At 42.7% G+C, this 21,597-nt stretch overlaps 1 protein-coding gene and 1 non-coding gene across 2 annotated transcripts in view; one reads left to right on the plus strand and one right to left on the minus strand.

Annotated features, from left to right (window-relative positions):
* RASGEF1A (RasGEF domain family member 1A) overlaps nt 1–17,253 on the minus strand; it is a 222,108-nt gene extending 204,855 nt beyond the window's left edge. The window contains exon 1 of the mRNA XM_033148746.1: nt 17,085–17,253. The gene's annotated coding sequence lies outside the window, so the exon portion shown is untranslated. The remainder of the gene's footprint in view (nt 1–17,084) is intronic.
* TRNAA-UGC lies at nt 10,338–10,414 on the plus strand. The gene has a single exon. It is a non-coding gene; the product is annotated as a tRNA-Ala (tRNA).
* Nucleotides 17,254–21,597: the final 4,344 nt, after the last annotated feature.

Below are 21,597 nucleotides of genomic sequence, written 5' to 3' on the forward strand. Positions count from 1 at the left end.
ATAACTAAGGAGCTATGGTAGTTTAGCCACAGGGAGGACAGATAAACTCCCACACCCATAACTTTCCAAGTAAGCAAGTGCAATAAACAAAAATAGTTATGAAGGTAAAAAACCAGAAAGGTGTGTATACAGTGTATTGCACAGAGTGCCACACAAAATGCTATTTACCACTGGGCAGAAAATATGGGTGTGAATGAGGTGGAATGAGCTCTTGCTTCCTGGAGAACAAGTTTCTTCCCTTGAGGCCACAGGAGCTAATCTGGAGAGACAGAGTAGCTTGTGGATGAGGCCTTCAGGAATACAATAGCAGCACCCTGCTCCCAGCATGAAGAGTTCCTCTGCTGTTGTGAAGGATGCAGGTCTTGTGGAAGGAAGGTGCCACTTTGTGAAAGAGGGAAATGAACCCTTAAAAGAGACACATGCCTTGGGGGTCAGACTGATATCCTGTTGCATTGAGGATAGGGGCTTACAGTCATGGACGATTCAATAAACACAGAGATCTGGGCTCCTGGCGGGCATCTGAACCACTTGATAATTTGTTATCTTGGTGTGAAGGCTGTGGATGTCACACTTCATCTAGATTGACTGCTAGATTGTGCGGTCGGGAGAGTCAGCTGTCTAGATGAATGTAGGAAATGCAGTTGCACAGTTTTGGAAGCAAAATGTAGGTTGCTGGTTAGAAAACTGAAATCCAGGACTTTTAAGGTAGCTTTCTCAGAATTGCTACCTGTTCCAAGTCCAGGACCAGCTAGACAGCCAGGCTAAGGGGTCTCAATGCACAGATAAGATCTCAGTCTTGGGAATAGATGTCTGTATTTGTGAGATGCTAGGAACCATTTTGGGACAAGACAGGCCTGTATAGTGCAGTTTCAGCTGTAGAATACTTAGTTCTGACACAATGACAAGAGAGAACAATTTTGGCACCGTGTTCTTACATCATCCCTCTGCAGGCAAGAGCCTTCAGACACATTAGTTATCCAAGTGTGAAAGTTTGTGTGAGTGCCATGGTTCAATTGCTCCATTCATGCTGGATTTGCTCTGTCCTGAGACGGAGTTGTGTCACCCAAACACTTCTCCATAGCAAAACTGACATGTAAATCACTTGCTATTCAAATGTGACATTGGCATGGATCTTAAGACCCCTTGAAGCAATTCTTATTAGCTGTGGACAATCCTACAAACTTTTAGTTACACTTCCCCAACGTTTCACTTATGGGGCAAAGGAAATTGTTCGCAAAAATAGTGTGTGTGTGAGAGATTCAGCACTTGAATGCTCCATCTCTTTCTGGACTAAGGAACGCTTGAGCTCATGCACTTGCGTGTTTAGACCTTTTACCTTCCCCCAAATAAATCCACACGGGACAGATATTTGGTTTGGTTTTTGGCAGAATTTAGGCCACAACTTTATTGATTACAATCAAGTGAGTGGTTGCATAGGTTCTGGTTCGACTATCTCCCTGCACCCTTGCAGGCAGCGCTGTCCCAGAGCCACGTTCTAAGGACAGCCAAAGATGAACACCAGGGACAGCTGATGGAAGGAGCACCAAACAGCCGTCCTGATGTCCCCTGGACTCGGGCGTGGGCCAAACCCCTTTCAGGGAACGCCAAACCAGTGAGTCCCTGGATTCCTTTACCGGAATATCCTACATTTGCATAGGCGTCACATGCCACGCCTATCACCTGAACCAGAGCCTATCCGCAAGTTACAAGTTGTGACAATTTGCTACATGGCAGGCGAAACCCAAATGGTACCAGCCAATCAGCCAAATGGGGAAAATTCCTGCCGTGCCCCTGTCCCAATGGCAGACGACACACAACGGCATAGCAAGGTCAAGCGCAAGCCCTAAATCTAGGGAGAGGTGGGCGGGTTTTCCGATGTGAAAGCCCCAAAGACGGAAGCTCAGTAGCCTCGCATGGGCTTATATAGTTCCCGCGTTGCTGCTCTTTCACTGCACCCCATTGGTCAGATTGCACCCCAGCAACACGGGACCCACCTATCAGGGGTTGTGGCTGATCCAAGATTACCCACCCACAACACTGGGTCAGGTGGCCAGGTCGCACCGCAACACGTGCCCTCTTCTATGGAGGACACGCTTTATCATGCTGTGTATCAATACATAGCTTCATATTTAGTGCTACAGATCAAGCAATTGAGTAAAATGCGCTTTGCTCTGCACATTATTTATTTATTTATTTACTGTTTTTCTCTTAGCTTCCCTTTTTTCCCTCGCACTAAGAACAAAAGAAGAGCCCTTTGGGATTGGACTGAAAGCCCATATAACCCAGCATCCCATTCCCAAATTGGGCATAACAAGGCATATTCTTTCTTCTCCTCTGCTTCCCAAATCAGTTCTTCTCTTGTGATCATTTTGGGATAAATCAATGGGAAAAGAAATGCTGCAGATTGCGGAATACAGTGGCGAGGAAGACAGAGAAAGAAACAGGTCTTGCCCCCTCCCCCTACCCAGCCACGAACTGTAAATCTTTCAACAGGGTTTCACTTTGGTATTATCCTCTCTGGGTCCCTCTGTTTCATAAGACAGCTTTTCATTTGCAGAGTCCTGTACAGTGTGCAGGCGTCGTATGAGGCCCCAGGGAACCTCACACACTCTTCCTGGGAAGATGGTGCTGAAAGCAGATTTTTAAATTTACATTTGGAGGAGTAGCATGCCCAATCTTTTGCTTAATGTGAAAGCTTAAAGGTATATGTGCACCCCCAAGTCAATGTGTTGGTGCACCTTTTTTTATAAAGAAGAATAAATGTTAAGTCAGTCAAATAATTGCACGTTAACGATGCAGGCAGGAATTCCTGGTATATTTTATTACAGTAGGCGATGGTAGCATTGAACATTGAGTCCCAGTGTCTTTGTAAGTCACTGATTTAAAGTAACTCATAACTTTCTCAACAAATACATTTTGGGTTGTGATTTTCCATGCTTGGCTAGGGCGAATGAATTGGAAAGCCTGAGCAAAATCAATTTCACTGTGTTAAGGTCTGGAGCATAGAGTGCTTTACACACACACACACACACACACACACACACACACTGCATGTGTTCTGATCAGAAACTGTAATTCATAACTCTTAAGTTCTGAATATATATCTATCTATATCTATATCTATATCTATATATATATGCATCATGCTTTTAAAAAATCAGTATTTTTTGTTCATTTGAATATCAAACTTAATCAGCTTTAAAAATCCATTTATTCTACACTTCACAAGATTTCAAAAGAATAGAACAGTAGTGAAGACAAATAATTGACAATTAAGTAATGAAAAGCAAAGCGTGATTATAATAGTAGGATAAGATAATGTGAGACAATGCAGAAAACCTGAACAAAACCCACAAAGGCATGGATAACGTTAGTGGGTGTGAGATGGTTCAGAGAAAGGTAAGTGATGCTCTTCTGATGAAATTTCAAAGTAGAATGAATCCTTTTAATTAACTTTCTTTAAATGAATTGATATCCCTTCTTTCTGGTTAATTTGCTAGTTTTACATTTGCAGTCGTTCTAGTGGGGGAGCTTTTTTATTTCTGTTTTTAAAGATACTGTTTAATGTGTGCAGTGTCATCGCTTCTACAGAATCCAAATAGGCAAATTCCGCAAACCTGGATGCTGCCAGGCTAAAATGAAAGAGGGAGGGTGCCTAGAGTTGGAGAAGCATAGCAGCTACGTTGACTGAGAGCTGGGAAGTGCCTGATGCACACCTCACCGAGGCCACAGACTCATTCTCACAAAGGTGTGAAACAATTTGAGCACCCCTGGAAAGTGTTGTATAAATGAGGATCATCACTTGACTGGCTAGCAGAATTATATATATATATATATATATATATATATATATATATATATATATAGGAAGCTGGAACAGAGATGGCAGTTCTGCATCAAATTTCGCTCAAAAAGTTCTGATACAGAAGCAGCCTGCCCACTGTGGCAGAGCCACAATTCCAACCTCCCAGCAGTAGCAGCGTGACTGCCACTTACCAAGAGTGGGAGGGGCAAGGCATCGGTTGGAGAAGTTGAAGTTGCACAGATTCGTTGGCAGGAGTGTTGGATCGGCTCTGCTCATGCATGCACTGCTGCCAGAGGACTAGTGTTAGGACTCTGCATCACTGGGAAAGCCACTTCTGCTCTAGTGTATTTCTTTGCTGTGTGCCCTAGGCTTCACTGGGAGCAGTGGAGAACCTTGGGGGTCTCAAATTTCAATGGCACCCTGTGCAACGCCAAAATTTGACACCCCTCCGACCTCTTGCACTCCGTTCTAAATCATAGTAGCTGTGTCCCCTGTGGCGCCCCTGAGACTCTGCAACCAGTGCGACCAAACTGGGTTGTGCTCCCCTAAATCTGCCTGTGCTTGGGAGCAAACGTGGGGTCGAAATTTTGTAAATAAAAGGTGAGCATCTTGAAGTTTGCTATGCTTTTGACAAATCCTGGCTCTGGGATTTCATTTGTCACATTATACAGCTCTGCAGTTACCTTCTTTCATTATTTCAACCCTAACTGACTTCCTTGTACACCCTGGCGGAAGCAAGTGTCCCACTTGAACATCCTGAGACACATGCCTCCTCACAGTCTGGAGAACCTGAGTGAGCAGAGAAAGGAGGGAGTGATGACTTCTGAGCCCATCAAGTTCCTTTCCTGCCCCTCTCAGAGTTCCATCTTGAGGTCAGATGATACTTGGGCGTTAGAGACCCATTTTGCTGTAGTGTTTCTGGTCAACAAAGGAGCAACAATGCATGACAACAGTGGTGCTTTAATGATCAACATCCAGGAACTGAGTGGCTCCTGAAAAGGAAGGACATGGGTGGGATTGCCAGCCAATCATCCTGACAGGCCTCCCATGTCTTGGACAAGTCTCTTGATAGGCAAAAGTTGTAGGGTTGCTCATGGGTCCATCTCCATGGTGGGAACCTCTTCAACTGGTGCACAGCGGTCATGAAGCTTGCAATGATGGCAGAAATGGCCTGGAGCCAAGTAGGTTACCAACTGCATGGAGGAACAGCTGGGGTCATCCTGGTCACTCCTGCTGGTAGTACGAGAGGTCTCTCTCCTGACTAGACTAGAACAGGCCATGAGGTGCATAATGTACCTGTGAGAAATTGACCTACGAAGAGCAAGGACAGACAGAGTGTATGAAATAAGCAGCAGCCTGGAGCACATAGTCCCCGAATAATTGTTGCTGTTTTTTTAAGTATACACAGCATTTCCATATAAATTAAACTCCAAGTGGTAGTAAATATTGGAAACAGAAGAAGAAGTTGTGCCATATGAGTGCTTTAGTCAGTTCTCAGGCCTCAGCCTCCCTTGGAGGGAAGGGGAACTGACTGTGAGCATTCTCCCCATTTGGGGAATGAAGCAAAATACTGTGCATTAGGTAACAGCTTGTTTTACTGCATGCATCCCGACTGTGATTCTGCATGCTCATAACTATTTGACCAGCAGTGACAGAAGTTGGAACAGAGGCAACCATTTCGGTTTGGTCACACTGGGCATGGAGCCTAGAGGGTGCCACAACTATGATATAGAATGGAAGACGAGAGGTGGAGGGTACTGAATTTTGGTGTCACACAGGGCACTGCTGAAATTTGAGACCCCAAGGTCCACCACCAGTTGGAAAGAGGTATCTAGCAACCATCAACAAAGAACCACAGAGACGTCACCTGTGTGTGGCATACACTACTGCACACTTTTGGGAGTGGTGGTAAAGTGTGTTTTCACAGTATAGTTCAGACTAGGGATTGAAGGTTCTGTAAGTTTTGATTCCCTCGGTTTCTCATTTTTCCAATCATCAATTCACTTATCCACATTTCTGCAGCAAGTTGTGCTTTAAACAACAACAGCAAAACAAACAAACCATCAGCAAGTTTAGTGTGGATTTCTCCTAAAAAAGCTTTGTATTCAGTTATGACTCAGGCACACGTTTTTACAAGGAGCTTCTCCTCTTATAATGCTTTTTTTGTTTGTTTGTTTTTTGCATGTAACTTCCACCAATATATATTTATTTCCATGCATACTTCTATGTACTGTATGCATTTTTGTAAACACTGGTTGGAGAACTCCATTGCAAAATTCAGATATGGACAAATTTTGAAAGATGCCTGTTTCAGTTCTTATATTCCCCCCCCCCGAAAGTGCAAAATTGATAGGTTTGCCTTTGAATACAAACTGAATCAAATTTCTCCTCCATCCCTAGTTCAGACAAAACATGATATTCACATGTAACAAAGGAGGTGGGAAATAAACCAATTGCACTTTAACTACTTTACAGTGGAAGGAGTTAATTAGCTAACCTGTATATATTTACCTGAATGTATTGTTAGTCCAGAAGTATAAAAGAACTTTTTAAGCTTTTCTGTATGAAACATCTCTGTAAAAGCTGTGAACTTTGATCTGCAAGCTTTGCCTTACTAAGTGTCTGGAGATAACACAGAGAGTAACTGTCCTTGTACAGAGAGGAACTGTTGCCTAGATCAGAGATAGGATGGCCTTGCTGGAGTGCGCATGAACCAACTCAGGGCTAAATGTCCTTTTCCCTTATATGTCCTTTTGCCTTATATGTATAACAGGAAATGTTCCTTATATGGACAAGAGGAAGAGCCAGGGAACTGTCTATAAGAACTGTCTGAAAATTGGCTAGTTTTGTACTTGCTTAGCTGTCTGAACACAGCAGGTACCTCTGCATGCAGAAAATAAATCTTTCTCTCTCTGAAGCCAGTCGCCTCAGGTGTCTTTCTGCTCCCATGTTTTCTCACCGGGCGCAACCATGGGAACCCGTAGGGGCAAATAAGGCTCCAACAGAATATGCCCCTTCTTCCATTGTTTACCTCTGTGTGGTGCTCTGTCCTGGTGTTGCCTGTTGGTGGAGTGGGTTTCGGGTTGTTGTGCCCTGGGTCCTGAGGCAAGATACCTGTCAGAGTTCTAAGCAGAAAAGTTTTAGCAATGTGCTCAAGTTCCCCTGTGTCTTCCCAAGTCAGGCTGTTTGAATTTGACATGAGGCCGGAGAGGGAGAGAGATCCATGCTGTGTGCTCTGTCATCTGCGTTATGTACCTATCAGGCTGTGTTTCTGGTTATACAGGTGGTAGTCTGCTGTGTTTTCTTGATGGAGGATCTCCTCTGATGTCACTGTGGCCCCTTAACTATGTCACCGTCCTTCTGTTTGACATTGGCTTACCTGTGCTGAGGAAAGTACTTTGAAATGTTGAGATGTCTAAGGTCTGTGGGCAACCAATCATAGAATTGTAGAGTTGGAAAGGACCCTGAGGATCATGTAGTGCCTGAGTCTCCAGCAGTTTTTGAACTACAATTCCCATCATCCCTGACCACTGGTCTTGTAGCTAGGGATGATGGGAGTTGTAGTCCCGCAACAGCTGGAGACCCAAGTTTGGGGAACTCTGACCTAGTCCAACCCCTTACAATGCAGGAATATGCAGCTGTCAACCCCTCTTATCTGTGCCAGGATCCTGTGGGCTTTTGAATGGCACATGGATGATGCCATATTTGTTAAACAATCTCAGAGTGAATTAGGCTCACTTTATACATATGTCTGGCAAGGCCATATTGCTGACTTATTGTCCACTGCTCTTCTGAGACAAATGGAGCTGAAGAGTGGCATGAAATGGAGAGACAGAGGTGTCAAAGTTAACTTTAGAATTCTGAGCCAAAGTGGGGAAGAACATTTCTGGTAGCATTGAAAAGGTGACTTTGGTGATTGACACGTAAGACTCAACAATATTTGCCAATTCAGGAAGCACTTCCCTCACTCTGAATTGCCTTCAGCCGTCCTTAGCAATATCACCACATAGCCAAAGCTGATTTACACAGAGTCGTGACAGCATTTTCTTTCACTGTATAACTGGTGGTTTCCACATGATTTCTAAATTCTGTTGGGTTCTCTTTCTGGATCATAAAATTGTCCTCTGTTTCACCTAGATATTTCTTGGATGATGGATGCTTAAGCTATATTTGCTACCCAACAGATGCTTGATTAAAAAGCACCCTTGAGAAAGACCCTTGCTAATAATTAAAAGGAATGTGTGATGGATGCTAGATACTATTTGCATATTTGCTTGATGAACATAATCTCTGTACTTGTCCAAGATCAGATTTAATTCAATTACAATTGTACTGTTTGGTGCATCTTCAATCAGAGTGGAGGACAAATTGATGGGGAAGTTTATAAACTCTTTGGAATTTATTCATCTTCCTGTGTAAATTATTCAAAAATTTAAGCTGTGCCTTCTTGGATAATGGCTGAATGTAGAGAACCAGGGGTTTAGAATTCTGAACATATTTAGCTTAACTTCTAAGAAGTGAACAAATGCAATGTTTTGGAATACAATGATGTTTCTGAGATTTGTCACAAAGGAGCACAAAGAAGGGGTGCTTCAACTGTTCTGAGTTTTGCTTCATTTTCTCAGTTCAAGGTTATGCACCAAATAACTGGAGAAAAAGGAATGGATATACAACCAATAGTACACAGTGATTTTTTACTGAATTAAATAGTTTTGGCCAGTTTGGGGAAGGAAAGGAGGCATATTGAATACAGAACTGATAGTTCTGGATATTAACAAATGGGAAGGAAGGGTCTGAAATGACTGCTTACCTCCCTTGCGGTATGGAGCCAGTGTGGTGTAGTGGTTAAGAGCGGTAGACTCGTAATCTGGGGAACTGGGTTTGCATCCCCGCTCCTCCACATGCAGTTGCTGGGTGACCTTGGGTTAGTCACACTTCTCTGAAGTCTCTCAGCCCCACTCACCTCACAGAGTGTTTGTTGTGGGGGAGGAAGGGAAAGGAGAATGTTAGCCACTTTGAGACTCCTTCGGGTAATGATAAAGCGGGATATCAAATCCAAACTCTTCTTCTTCTTCTTCTTCTTCTTCTTCTTCTTCTTCTTCTTCTTCTTCTTCTTCTTCTTCCCCAACACAGTGCCTCCTCCATCAGCCCAGAACCGACACCCCACTTTGTCTGTGTGCACCCCCCTCAGCTGCTATGGAGGCTCATGGTTTCCTGCCAAACCTGGTTTCAAATTAGGCAAATCCATGGCAGCCTGGGGGGGCGTGGCTGGGTGAGTGGACCTGAGTCAGGCAGGCCTCACTCAGGTCTGCCCACCTGCTATATATCCTGGCTGACACTGTGCTCTTCATCCAGTCAGCCAGGAGTGTGAGCCACCCTTTCCCTCCCTACTTTAATTTCTTGTTGCTTTAACCATTATTATTATTTTTCTTTTCAGCTAGAAGGGCTTTGCTTTGGTCTGGTGACGGCTGCCGTATTCGGGGCCAGGAAGGATTTCCCCCTGCTCTGCAGGTTTTGCCTTCCCCATAGCAAGGGGAAGGCAAGGGCTCCCACAAATGTGTGGATTTACTGTTTGCTCTTTAATTACTACATTAACATCACACAATTAGTAATTGCACAGCTATTTACCAGAACACACAAACATTTTATGTAGACTTCTAAAACTATGACTTGACAGGGATGGGGATTAAAAGACAACAGTGCAATCCTATACATGCCTACTCAGAAGTAAGCACCATTCAGGTTCAATGGGTTTATCCCCAAGTAAACTGTAGCTTGAGTTTCTTTAGGCTTTTCTAGTGGGGAACATGCTCCAAAAACCAAGTCCTAAATTACTTTAGTTGTCAGTTTTTGTATTTGTGGTTCTATAAGATGTTTCTAAGCTGCACCAACCAAAACTCAGTTGCATTCCTAATGTAGCTACGTCATGGATTTCTTCGGTGAGATTAAGCCACTTTTTGTCTTTATTTCCAAGCTTTCTCCTACTATTGAAGGAAGGGGTCCTACAAAGGGTCCAGTTCGGGGGTTATTTTTCTGACAGAGGATGCATCGCCTCGACACTTGAGAAGCTAGCTGGTACAACTTGGATATATAGTAACAACTTCCCAGCTGTTTGGCTAAAGCATCTGGCCCTACGCGACAGGAATCATGATCCTAAAAATGAGCCCCACTCCCCCTTTTTACTTTAGGACACATATCTGACATTATTACCGAGTTTTCCATCATGACCCAAAGATCTCTTTTTCTGGTAGGCAGAGCAGTGGCGTAGCGTGAGTTGCCAGTGGCTGGGGCTGCGCAGAGGGGTGGGTGGGAGGAAGGGAAATGGACACAGTACGCATGCACATTCAGCTGCCTCTCTGCTGCCTTGCCCCCCGCCCCGCCCCCCTGGCCACTAGCTAGGAAGCCCAGTCAACAATGCATCCCCACCTGTACTGCCCTGCCGGCCACTACTGCATTTAACTACCTGGCTAAGCTACTGCATTTAACTACCTGGCTAAGCTTCATACTTTGCCAAATCAGCTTCTTGCTACTTGGGGAAGGGCCATAGCTCAGTGGTAGAGCATCTGCCTTGCAAGCAGGAGGTCCCGGGTTCAATCCCCGGCATCTCCAGGTAGGGTTGGGAGAGACTAGTGTGCTGCTGCCAGTCAGTGTAGACAATGCTGAGCTAGATGGACCCGTGGTCTGACTCTGTTTAAGGCAACTTCCTATGCTCTTCTGTACTCCTGAGGGCTTGGCCAGATCTTGTGGTGTCCAGCTGCCTGTGACCTGTTGTTTGCTACTGCTCCGGGGGTGGTTTTCCCCATTTCATTTCACTTGTAATTTGTATACTGCCTTTCTATACTACTATACACAAGGTGGTTGACAGCAACAAAATATGCAACAAAGGACATGCACCTTACAATAATCTGATCCAGTACAAAAAGTCATAATAAAACGTAACTTTAAAATGGAACGACTTATATCGGATGAAGTAATATTCAGGAATCTACTAGGATATAATAGTACACAATAAAAGTTAACTCTCAAAACATCAGCAAATAATAAACAGAAATTCACTCTTAACAATTGCAATAAAGAATTACTAAACTATGATCAATAAAAATAGCTGCAAGTCTCAATGCATAAAATACTGCAATATATGCAAAGCCATGTAAAGGCTAAATTTGAGAAATAAAGACACACAACTTATAAGATTTTAAAATAAATAAATAAATAAATAAATAAATAAATAAATAAATCCCTGCTTCTGCTGTTCTTAAAGTCATGGCATGGGAGAGGCTAATTGCTCAGACCTCATGCAGCACTCAGATTGGCTGGAATGGGACAGTCCCCCTCTGTCGTCAGGAGTAAAGAGTATTATATAGACAGGTTGCTTCTGTTTCTATCTCTCAAACTTTCTTGCACTGTTTTTCCAGTTCTACTGTTCCTCTCTTTCCAGCCACTACTTTTACACCATTTACCAAGGTGAATGAGGAGAAAAATGGGAAAGTGGCCCAGACCGTCATGTGGGACAATGGAGCCCTTCACAAGCCTCTAGCAAAGAGAAGCTCTTCTTTTACATACCCTTCTCAAAATGTTTCTCGATGCAGAATATCCAATAAGGTTTGACACCAACAGTTTATCCATCTTGACAAAGAGAAAACAAATCCTCCAGTTCGGTAGCACTTAAGTCTAGATGCTATGCTATCTCTAGTTAGAAGTAATAGCTGGCATTGTCTCTTTCTGTTATAGATCTATCACTTGCAGAGTGTAACAGTACAATCCTATGCATGTCTATTCAGAACTAACTCCCATTGAGTTCAATGGGACTTGCTTGCAGGTTAATTGAATAGGATTGCGGCCTTAGCATGGTAGCTTTTTTTCCCAGGGTTCATCTCCTTGGGAACAGGGCAGCGCAAACATAGGATTGCACGAGTGATGTCTTATTGGAACATGATTTCTTCCCTTGGTTGCCAAGTTACAAATGAACTGTTATCTCATTGAATCGCATACATTTCAATAAACCCTGTTTTTCCAGCTAAAGAGAAACATGGGGAGAACAGCTGATAGCACACAGATAAGTATCAAACTCCTTTATGAATGGGTTTTATATTGTATTCACTGGCAAACAGGATCAGACACTGCCATTTACACTGAAGACTTGTTCAAACCATCAAAATGGAACTAAAGCAATTGATGGAACTCTTGCAGGGTATAATTTGCTCCCCACATTTTTTTAAAAAAAGGACAAAAATAAAACAAAACCAACCATCCTAGATATTAATAGGAGCTTCAGAGCAACGCATCATCAAACTGTAATCTTCCTTGTCAAACCAAACCTCTGCATACACATTTCTTATTGATCCTGTTGAATATGGAAAATAGTGATGGCAATTGGAGGTGTGACATTTATCAGATGAATGCTCCAAATGACAAAACACAGTTATGAACCAATACTTTCACTGTGGGAGGGGAAAATACAGAAAAAGGAAACTCGAATTTGGAGAATGTTCTGAGTGCAATGCTGTTACAGCTATGTGGGTCTTTTTCTGGTCAGTGCCTGGATAGGAGACTTGCAAGGAGCCACATCAAAACTATTGGGAGCTTCCTAACTGACAGCAGGAGATATATAAATATGAAATAAACAGCTACTTTTCTCTAAAACATCTACAGATACTACATAAGTCCTTTCTTCTGTAGCGTGTATTGCCTTTAAATCCTATTTCTGGACTTCCCTGAGATATCCTGTTGGATACCGTGGGCAGCAAGATGCTGGATTAATTGAACCCTTGGTGAGCCCATTTTTAAACCTCTGTGGCTCAGGGTCTACATGTTCATTTAAGGTCTAAGGTCTGGTCTCATCTGGAAGGGCTCCTCTTATGTAGGATCACTTACCCAATGTAATTAGGATGCATATGCTTTTTGTGTTCTTTTCCTTGGCAATCCACTTCATATCACTGGCTGCTATGGGTATCGGCAAGGGAACACACAATGTAATGAGAGCACAACATGGAATGAAGGATCCTGCATAGCAAAGGCAGTAGAGAGAACTTGATGCAGGCATGCTGCTTTCTGTTGCAGCCCATGTTTCTCATAAGACTACTCACCCTTCTTCAAATAAATATACAAAACCGTGTAAATAACTGGAGGGACATTTTAGGGACATTTTAAATGTGGGAAATGCGCTGCTTGTAAATTAACCAAGGAAGTGAAAAAATTCAATATACCAGGGACCAACAACACTATCCAACTAGAATCATTCACAACCTGCGACTCTAGAGGAGTCGTATATGCTATACAATGTATCTGTGGCCTATGGTACATAGGAAGCACCATAAGACCAGTTAAAATGCGAATACTGGAGCATAAAAATCGTATTCATAATAAGATCATGGAAGCACCCCTCACTTCACATTTTGTCGAGGCGAACCATAAACCCACGGACTTTCAATGGTTTGTGATTTATAAGCATTCTATCCCTGAGGCAAACATTGAAGCTTTAAAAAAGAAATTACATCAGAAGGAATCCTATTGGATATACAGGTTTGGGTCCTTAGCCCCCACAGGTTTAAATCTCAATATTGATTTCAGTCCTTATTTATAAGCTGGGGAAACTTTTGCATATTAGTTTTCTGACAATTATATAAATTTATAATATATTCATTTAGTCCCTGACAACAAGATCGAGGCTTGGACCATATAAGAATTCTTACAAAAATTTTATAGGTTTCTTTATAACCTTCTTAAGAAATGGTTAAAGTCTGTATATCATGTACTGATGTTGTCAATGAAGTTAGATCTTTAATGGTGCTATATCTTTAAATATTTACATCAAGCACAAATAGTAATCTGTTCCTTTAAATGTTAACCCGCCTGCAAGTATTTAACTTGGAGATACTTAGAGTCCTCATTAGCTGTATTGGAAAGATGTGAGTCTGAGGCACTGGGAATAGCTGTTATGTTTTCTTTGTTCTGATGTGATGGTGAGTACATGAACTTTTCATTGTATAATTGAATTTTATTGGATATTGAATTTATATCTGTAGTGAAGTTGATGGTTTGTATTGTTGTTACCAAAGAAAAGTCCAGACCTTGAGGAAACCGTCGGTGAAACGGGAAGTTGGAAGCTAGCCACCCGTCGGGAGAACACACCCACATGTTGGAGGGATTCTGAAGCACCTTCCCCAACATTGTGAGATTGGACTTTCGCGTCTTATAGACATTTTCTATACCATCTTCATCATTATATTGAACATTTATGGCACTTTGTATTTTTGCACGTTGTAGTAGCACTTTATATTAGCACTTTGATGATTCAGAGCATATATAGGTTTGCCTTTGATGGAATATTTATAAACGTCCTTTGCATTACGATATTGTCAGTTTAGTTTTCATATTTATGCCATTCCTCCAGTTATTTACACGGTTTTGTATATTTATTTGAAGTACAAATACCGTGACTGTCTGTTGTTGTTTCTACTCACCCTTCTTGGCGGGTGCTGTTGTGGGCCACTGTTCCCTCCACCCTCTGTGATCAAATGGGGGAGGCCCCTTGAGTTGCTTTCCAAGCAGCAAAGGAGGTCCCTGGGCCAAGCTTGCTGCCTGGGAAGTGGATCCAGCCCACTCACTCAATTGGCCAATCGGAAGGGAACCAAGGGGGGTGGTTGTGGGCCACTCCCTGGGCATTTAAGGAAGACCCATGGTTTGCCTTGGCAGCTACTCCTTTGCTGGATCTGCCACTCCTGGGATCTCTTTGTTGGATTGTCGGTCTTGTTATTGGACCTTGACACAAACACTAGATGTCATGTCTAATTATTCATGGAATTTGGGCAGACCATAGGGTGGGGGGATGCCTGTGCATGCAACATGTACTTCTGTCTTAGAGCTGAATTGACTAGACAAGACTGAAGCAATGTGCTTGGGAGGAGATGGAAAGGGAACCACATGCTGCTGGTTTGGTTTCAGCTGTCCCTGCTTACTCAGGTCTCCAACCTTGAGGCTCTCCTGGACACATTGCTCTGCCTAGAACCCCAGGTTTCTGCAGAGGGCAAGCAAGCATTTCCCCAATGTACTGGTAATCTGCCCCTTTTTATAAGAATTTATTATAACCTTGAAACTATAGACTACTGTAATATACTCCATGTGTTTTTTCTTCTTGAGGACTTCAGGAGATCCTTCATCCACTATGGAGTTCCACGGTGTCTCAACAAGGTTGGATTGTTTTTTAAATAAAATACCACAAACCTTTCCTCTGGCTTCCTGCAGCCGAGCAGGCACAATTCAATGCCTAGTATTCACTCCTAGAGCTCTAAGAATATTGGGTATAATATCATCCCCGATAAACCATTGTAATGCCAGTAGTCAATAGAGAATTCACTGTTGGGAATACAGTCTGCCTGACATGCTAGCATGCAAGCTTTCTTTTTGATTGTTCTGTAAATTGTAGAATTTTCTTCCCTTGGGGTGTCATCCCAGCCTGGAACACTTTCCTGAAAGTTTTAGAAAACTTAAAACCATAGAAAAACAAAGCTGGCTTGGGTGGGTGGAGCAAGGCAAGTTAGGGTCAAGCATGAGATCTATTATAGCACATTTTCAATACATGTTTCAGCACAGATGGCTTAACTACTATTAGCCACTATGAAATAAGGTGGGATTCACATTTAAAAGATTTTAAGGTAGATGTAATTAAACTTCTTGAAGAGCAATATCATTTTCTAAGAACACACAAAGCACCGGAGCATTAAAAAAATAAGCACAGTTTAAGCAATTAAATATAATGCATTACAAATGAGTTTCAGTCGCAGTGTTTATGAGTCTTCTCTAGGACTCAGAAGTGTGGGCGTGTTGCTATGCCTGCGGGCACAGGGGATGTGTTACTGCCATCTTTACCCCTAGTGAAGGATGCAACTGTTCAGATCAGAAATGCACTCAATACAGCAGCAATCAGCAGATTTACTTGCTACACCAATAACCACATTTAGGCACCACAGCTCTTCATGTACCAGTTCATGCAGAAATAGTGGAAACAACCAGCATAATAAACTGTGTCCAGTCTCTATACACAACCCCACAGTGTTAGTTATTGCATGAGCAGCCTCTTGTCCGACCCTTTAATTGCATAAAAGCCATCAACTCATTACAAAGTATTTCCCATCCATACTGGGTCCAGGTGAACCAAGCACGATGTAAAGGACAAACAATAAAGCACTTCCATTTACAGCACACAAAATAAAACCCAGCGGAGAAAAGAGCGCTGCATGCATTATTATTACAGTTAGAGAAAGTTATTTGGTGCTTTTGGTCCAAAACAGACATCAAGGAGCACAGCTCATAAAGATTGTTTGAGGTCTCTGCTCAGCTTCTCTTCCATGTATTAAATGCACTTCTGGAAAGGTTTATTTAATGGAACCACTTCCGAGATAAACCGGCTGGTTCTTAGAACATTAGCTCAACAGAGAGCGCACACAAGCAAGATGGATATTTCAATTAGAAACCAAAGATAAAATGCAAGCAGTAGCATTAGGACTAGACACCAGATTCAGACAACTAATAGGAGAAAACTGTACCCAGGAACATAAAATGGTTCCCTATGGCTCAAAGGAACGAGTTGCTAGCTACCCCCACAAATGTCAGGGTGCTCCCCACATGCACATTTGTGGGTTTCTTTTATCAAAATGTAGTGCCAGGCAATTTTTTTATCAGTATCAGCACAGCACAGTACAGTTGATAGTCCCTTGGTGGGCTTTTTTCAGATGGCTTGAGTGAGTGCCGTGGCTTTCAAAACACTCAGCATAAATTAAGGAGATGTATTTGTGCCTGGGAGGCTTTGAATTGCCAGGGATATCTTGTGGGGTGGGGTGGGCAACAGATTGAGCAAAGTGCTTCTTTGAACTACGAAACCTGAGCTCAATTTTGCAAGTGAGGAAAGCTGCAAGGCTGCGTTTCTAATAGACCCCTGGTCTTCCCTAAAATTGATCCCTGTGGTGCCTCCCGAGAGGAGAGTTTAGGAATGTTGAGCATCTTTTTATATCTTGCCGGAGCCTGGGAGCAATACCCTCATTAAGAAAAGTTGCACTTGAGAAAGAAAAGCAATCTGTGTGGCTGGCTTCAGTCTGTCTGTTGTGATCAAGGACTACAGCTCTAGAACAGCACCCCAGAGGCTAAGACCAGGAAGGAATTACTAGTGACATGCCATGCCAGGTGTAGAGTACCAGTGTCAGCCATCCATCAAAGCCTCAGAGGTGTATTGCTTTCATATATCTATAGAGAGAGAAAGAGAGAAGCATTCTTCCTGTCTTACCTTGATCTGGTCCAGTGTAGCTTTTTGGCTGTGCTCCGTCCACTACAAGAAAGAGAGGGATTGATGCCAATTCCCTGTGAGTCATCCTAAATGACAGAGTGGGTTCACTCTTTGCTCAGGCTGCTTGCTGCCTCCGCTATGTGACAGCTGCCGGCTGGCTTTGGAACAAGAGTGTCCCATTCTGCAGCTTACTGCAGGGGGAGTGTTAGGTGGAGACGCACAGGCAGCGAGAGAAAGCAGAAAAGCAGGAGGGTGTGGGAGAAAGCCGAGAGCAAAGGGACTGAAATAGGAATATACCATCTGAGTCGGCATTGCCTCTGTCTCCCTCCCTCCCTCGTGTTGGATGGTTTTAAAAGTTTCTTTTCAATAATGAGGCATGGGTGCTTTTAAAGAACTTTAAGGACAGAATTGCCTGTATCTTGCATTGCCATCCCAAACTACTATTTTGAGATCACAGCTTGTCTGAACAGTTTGCTTCTTGAGAAATGTTTTAGCTGCTGGTACAATGTTTCCCTGGGTTGTGACTAGCTTGGGTGTTCATTTGACTAATCCATGGCACCACTGTAGAAAGAGTCTTGGGTCAAGGAGACCAGGATTCAAGTGAGGGGTGTGCCCGGATATTCACAGGTTTTGATATCTTCTTTGAAATGCTCATATTTTGCAGCTGAATTAATCCCTGAGTGGGGAAGGAGTGAAAGTAACCTTGCTGGCTTTGTTTATGAGTGCCTGTGTGACATCACGTCGTACGCGCCCATTGTGATGCGGCTGCCAGACTCCTGTGGGTTGCTATAGGCAATCAGATTAAATGGCAGCGAGGGCAAAGGAGCAGAGGAACAAAGTAGGCTGCCAAACCACAAGCGGCCAGGAGGACAAAAAAGTGCCAGGCAGCATCAAAGCAACAGGAAGAGGTTTGCAACAAGTATCTGAAATTGCCACAAACGGGAGGGGCTTTCAGGCATTCGCAGGAACAAACCACTTCAATCCAAATCTCCCTAGCTCCAAGGAAACTGACTGGGTTGCCTCAGACAAGTCAGTGTTGCTTAGCACCATCTACCTCAGAGGGTGGTTTGAGGATAAAAATAAGTAAATTCCATATATGGTGCCCTGAGTAGGATTCAACATTGCTTGATAAAATGTAGGGTCTCCTGCAGAGGGGACCACAAAACACTGTTGGGTTTTCTAGCTATTCTTTGGGTAAGCCCACAATAGGTTCCACAATATCGGATGTAATAGGAACAATAAATGGAAGGTTCATTCTGACAAGATGGAGAGCCTATGAATAGAAAGTATTTAACAAATTCTGGCTGGAGTAGCACGCTGAGGTTGAGAATTTAGCTATGCTCTTTACTCCAACCATGGCTTAAGAGGCTAAGCCAGTACAGGGCTTCTTTGCACAAGCTGGAGCCTCACCTGAACAGAGGTAACCTGTCCATGGTTATCTATACTCTAGTAACGACCTGTCTGGATTTCTGCAGTGTGCTGTATATAGGGTTACCTCTGAAAATGGTTTGGAAGCTTTGGCTGCTGTAAAATGTACCGACCAGAATTTTGACTGGCAGTGATGTCTCAAATATCACCAGTCTTAGAAAAACTTTATGGGCTTCATTTTTGCTTCTGGGTCTATTTCAAATTGCTGGTGTTCACCTCTAAGGCCATAAATAGTTTGGAAACCTGAAGCAGTGCCACTTTCCATGCCAATTTATCTGTACACTACGGTAGTAAGCTGATGGTTTTTTACTCAGAGCTGAGATTAGTTGTAACACTCTTTTTTTTTTTTTAGTAGTGGTACCTTAGCTACAGAATGCCCTCTTCAGGGTATACCTGGTGCCACCTTTGCTTACTTTTAGGCACCAGACCCAAAAAACACTTTTTAAAAATGTAAGTAGCATACTACCCTCCAACATTCCTCAGATGAAAATAGGGACATTTCCTACTCCTCTTCACTGACCCCTCCCCGGAGCAACCATTTTTGGTTGTGTCCCCCCCTCACCCCCGCAGAACATTTCTGCCACCACTACACCAATGGGACAGAACACATACACCCTGAACAGTCCTGATAAAACCTCTTAATCCTGATTTTTATTTTATTTATTTCACAAAAAGAAAAACACACACCAAAAAATAAATCTTAGAAAGGGGCAAGATTAGACATGGATACACATGGATGTTTAGGGAAGTTATTAATGTTTGAAGTTTTATTCTGTTTTTAATCTTCTGTTGAAAGCTGCCCAGAGCAGCTGGGAAAACCCAGCCAGATGGGTGGGGTAGAAATTATCATCATCATCATCATTATTATTATTACAGTCGTACCTCTGGTTATGTCCGCTTCGGCTTACGTGTTTTTGGGTTACGTACTCCAGTAACCCAGAAGTGTTTTTTGGTGCGTGCGCTATTTGCGTGTGCACAGAAGCGTTCTGCGCAGTTCGCGCATGCGTAAAGCGCAATTTTCGGGTTGCATACTTTTTGGATTACAAACGGCAACCCGGAACCAATTAAGTACGTAACCCAAGGTACCACTGTTTTGTTTTGTATTTGTTTGTTTGTTTGTTTGTTTGTTTGTTATTAAAGCATTTAAAAAATCAAACCTTTTAAAAAATCATTTTATTAATTTTCCAATAAAAACAGCCAATTAACATATCCATCAAATCATAGTAATCCAAACTCCTTATGCTCATCTCCTCTCCCCCTTTCCTCCCACCCAGGATGGCCCTGATTTCTGCCTGCCTCTAAGAACCTCTGCCTTGACGGAGGTGGCCTCTCCTCCTCCTCCTCCTCAGCCACTCTCCAACAGCAACTATGAGCTGCCAGAGAAGGAGGCCGGCAGCGATGGCAAGGAGAGGCCATGGGCTGCTTGCAGCTGTGACAATGGCCATTGCCATTGCTCAGCACAAGCACAAGCTCCTCTTCCTGGACTCAGCAGCGGTGGCACTTGCAGAGGAAATAGGGACATTCTGGGTTCAAATCAAAAGCCAGGATGGCTTTTGTAATTCCAGGACTGCCTTTGGAAAATTGGGGACATTTGGAGGGTATGAAGGAGGCATTTTAAAATACATTTACCATCTTAAGTGTTCTAATTCTTGACTTCCAGCTGCATTTTAGCGCCTATTTCTTATATGTATCCATTGTTGTTTTACTTAAATGTTTGCAAGGTGCCTTGAAAATGTCGATGAAAGGAGGTACATATGCGTTTTAAATAAACTGTTGTTGTTTTTTGTCTGTTTCTCTCAACTTGTAACTTTGGCCTGGAACCAAAGAACTGCACAACCAGCTCCCTGTGCCCATGGGAGCTCTGGGCTTTCACTGCATAAACAGCGCTCCCTTGCTCAATGCCATGTGGCTAATCCCTTTTGGAGTTTTTCAGAAGCAGCTGTAAAATGCCTTGGAATATTTGTGTGTGCGCCTGCCATTCAAAGGAAAATAACCAGAAACCCCACCGGCCATGCCTTAGTTCTTGGCTGTACCTCAAAATAAGTCTTCGGAGTCCAACTTTTGTTTTTAACCTAGAACTGGCACGTGAGAAAAATATCTGATGTTACCAAATGCCTTTTCGAGGCTAGTAATGTGTCACACAAATTTGGGTGTGGGTGTGTGGAGCAGCTTTTGTTTAGTTTTCTGCCTAGTATTCTAAAAATGCATATTCTTTATTTATGCAAACTGCTGGCTATTTTACAGGTTAAAAAAAAGGCTGAATTCCTTGTACTGTAGATCCTTTCTGGTGGTGAAGAAAATGAAGCTTGTGGGACATAATCAATTGCTTTCATTTTCCAGCAATTAAGGGGACTGTAATTGAGATTCATGTTGCATGGAAAACCACAGATTCAGTAGATTATTTTGTAGTACAATGCTGCTCATGTTGAAAGAGCTGTCACTGTATTGCCGACTCATGTTGGCATCAATGATACATTAATATATCAACTTGAAAATGAAAAATGTCTTTATAATCAAGAAGAAGGGGCAGCTTAAAAACTTCACTGTGGCCTGATTCTGAAATCTATCAGGGTAATTTATTGGTATTTTGCAAAATACCAGCCTCTAGTGAAGTCTGACTCCAATGCAACAACAAAAAAAACCCCACACATCAACAATAATTAATGGAGAATGATTTGCCTTTAATTGACAGATACCTTAGTGTAGATTATTGTTCCTGTGTTGATCCTGAGATGCAGCACTGATAAAGTGGTATCTATCATTGGGCCAATTACAGTATCCATTCAGCATCAAAATGCTACATGCCTATTTCTGCAAAGCCCGTCATCCAAATAACCAACTAGCTGTTAATTGATTGATTATGTTTACACCACTTTATATTAATTAAATGAAACCGGTTTCTCTTTGGAGAAAAATGTTCCCAAAGATTCCATTAAATTAAAATTTACAAACTTCTCGTGAAATTCTACCCATATTTATTCATAAGATTTTTTTCTGTGTTCAGTGGAGCTTACTGTCAGTAAAATAGGTAGACGATTGCAGCCTGAAGCAAGCACTCATTTTTATTAGGAGTGGCCGTCTTAAT

This window comes from Lacerta agilis, chromosome 5 (assembly GCF_009819535.1).
Source record: "Lacerta agilis isolate rLacAgi1 chromosome 5, rLacAgi1.pri, whole genome shotgun sequence".
Lineage (NCBI taxonomy): Eukaryota > Metazoa > Chordata > Lepidosauria > Squamata > Lacertidae > Lacerta > Lacerta agilis.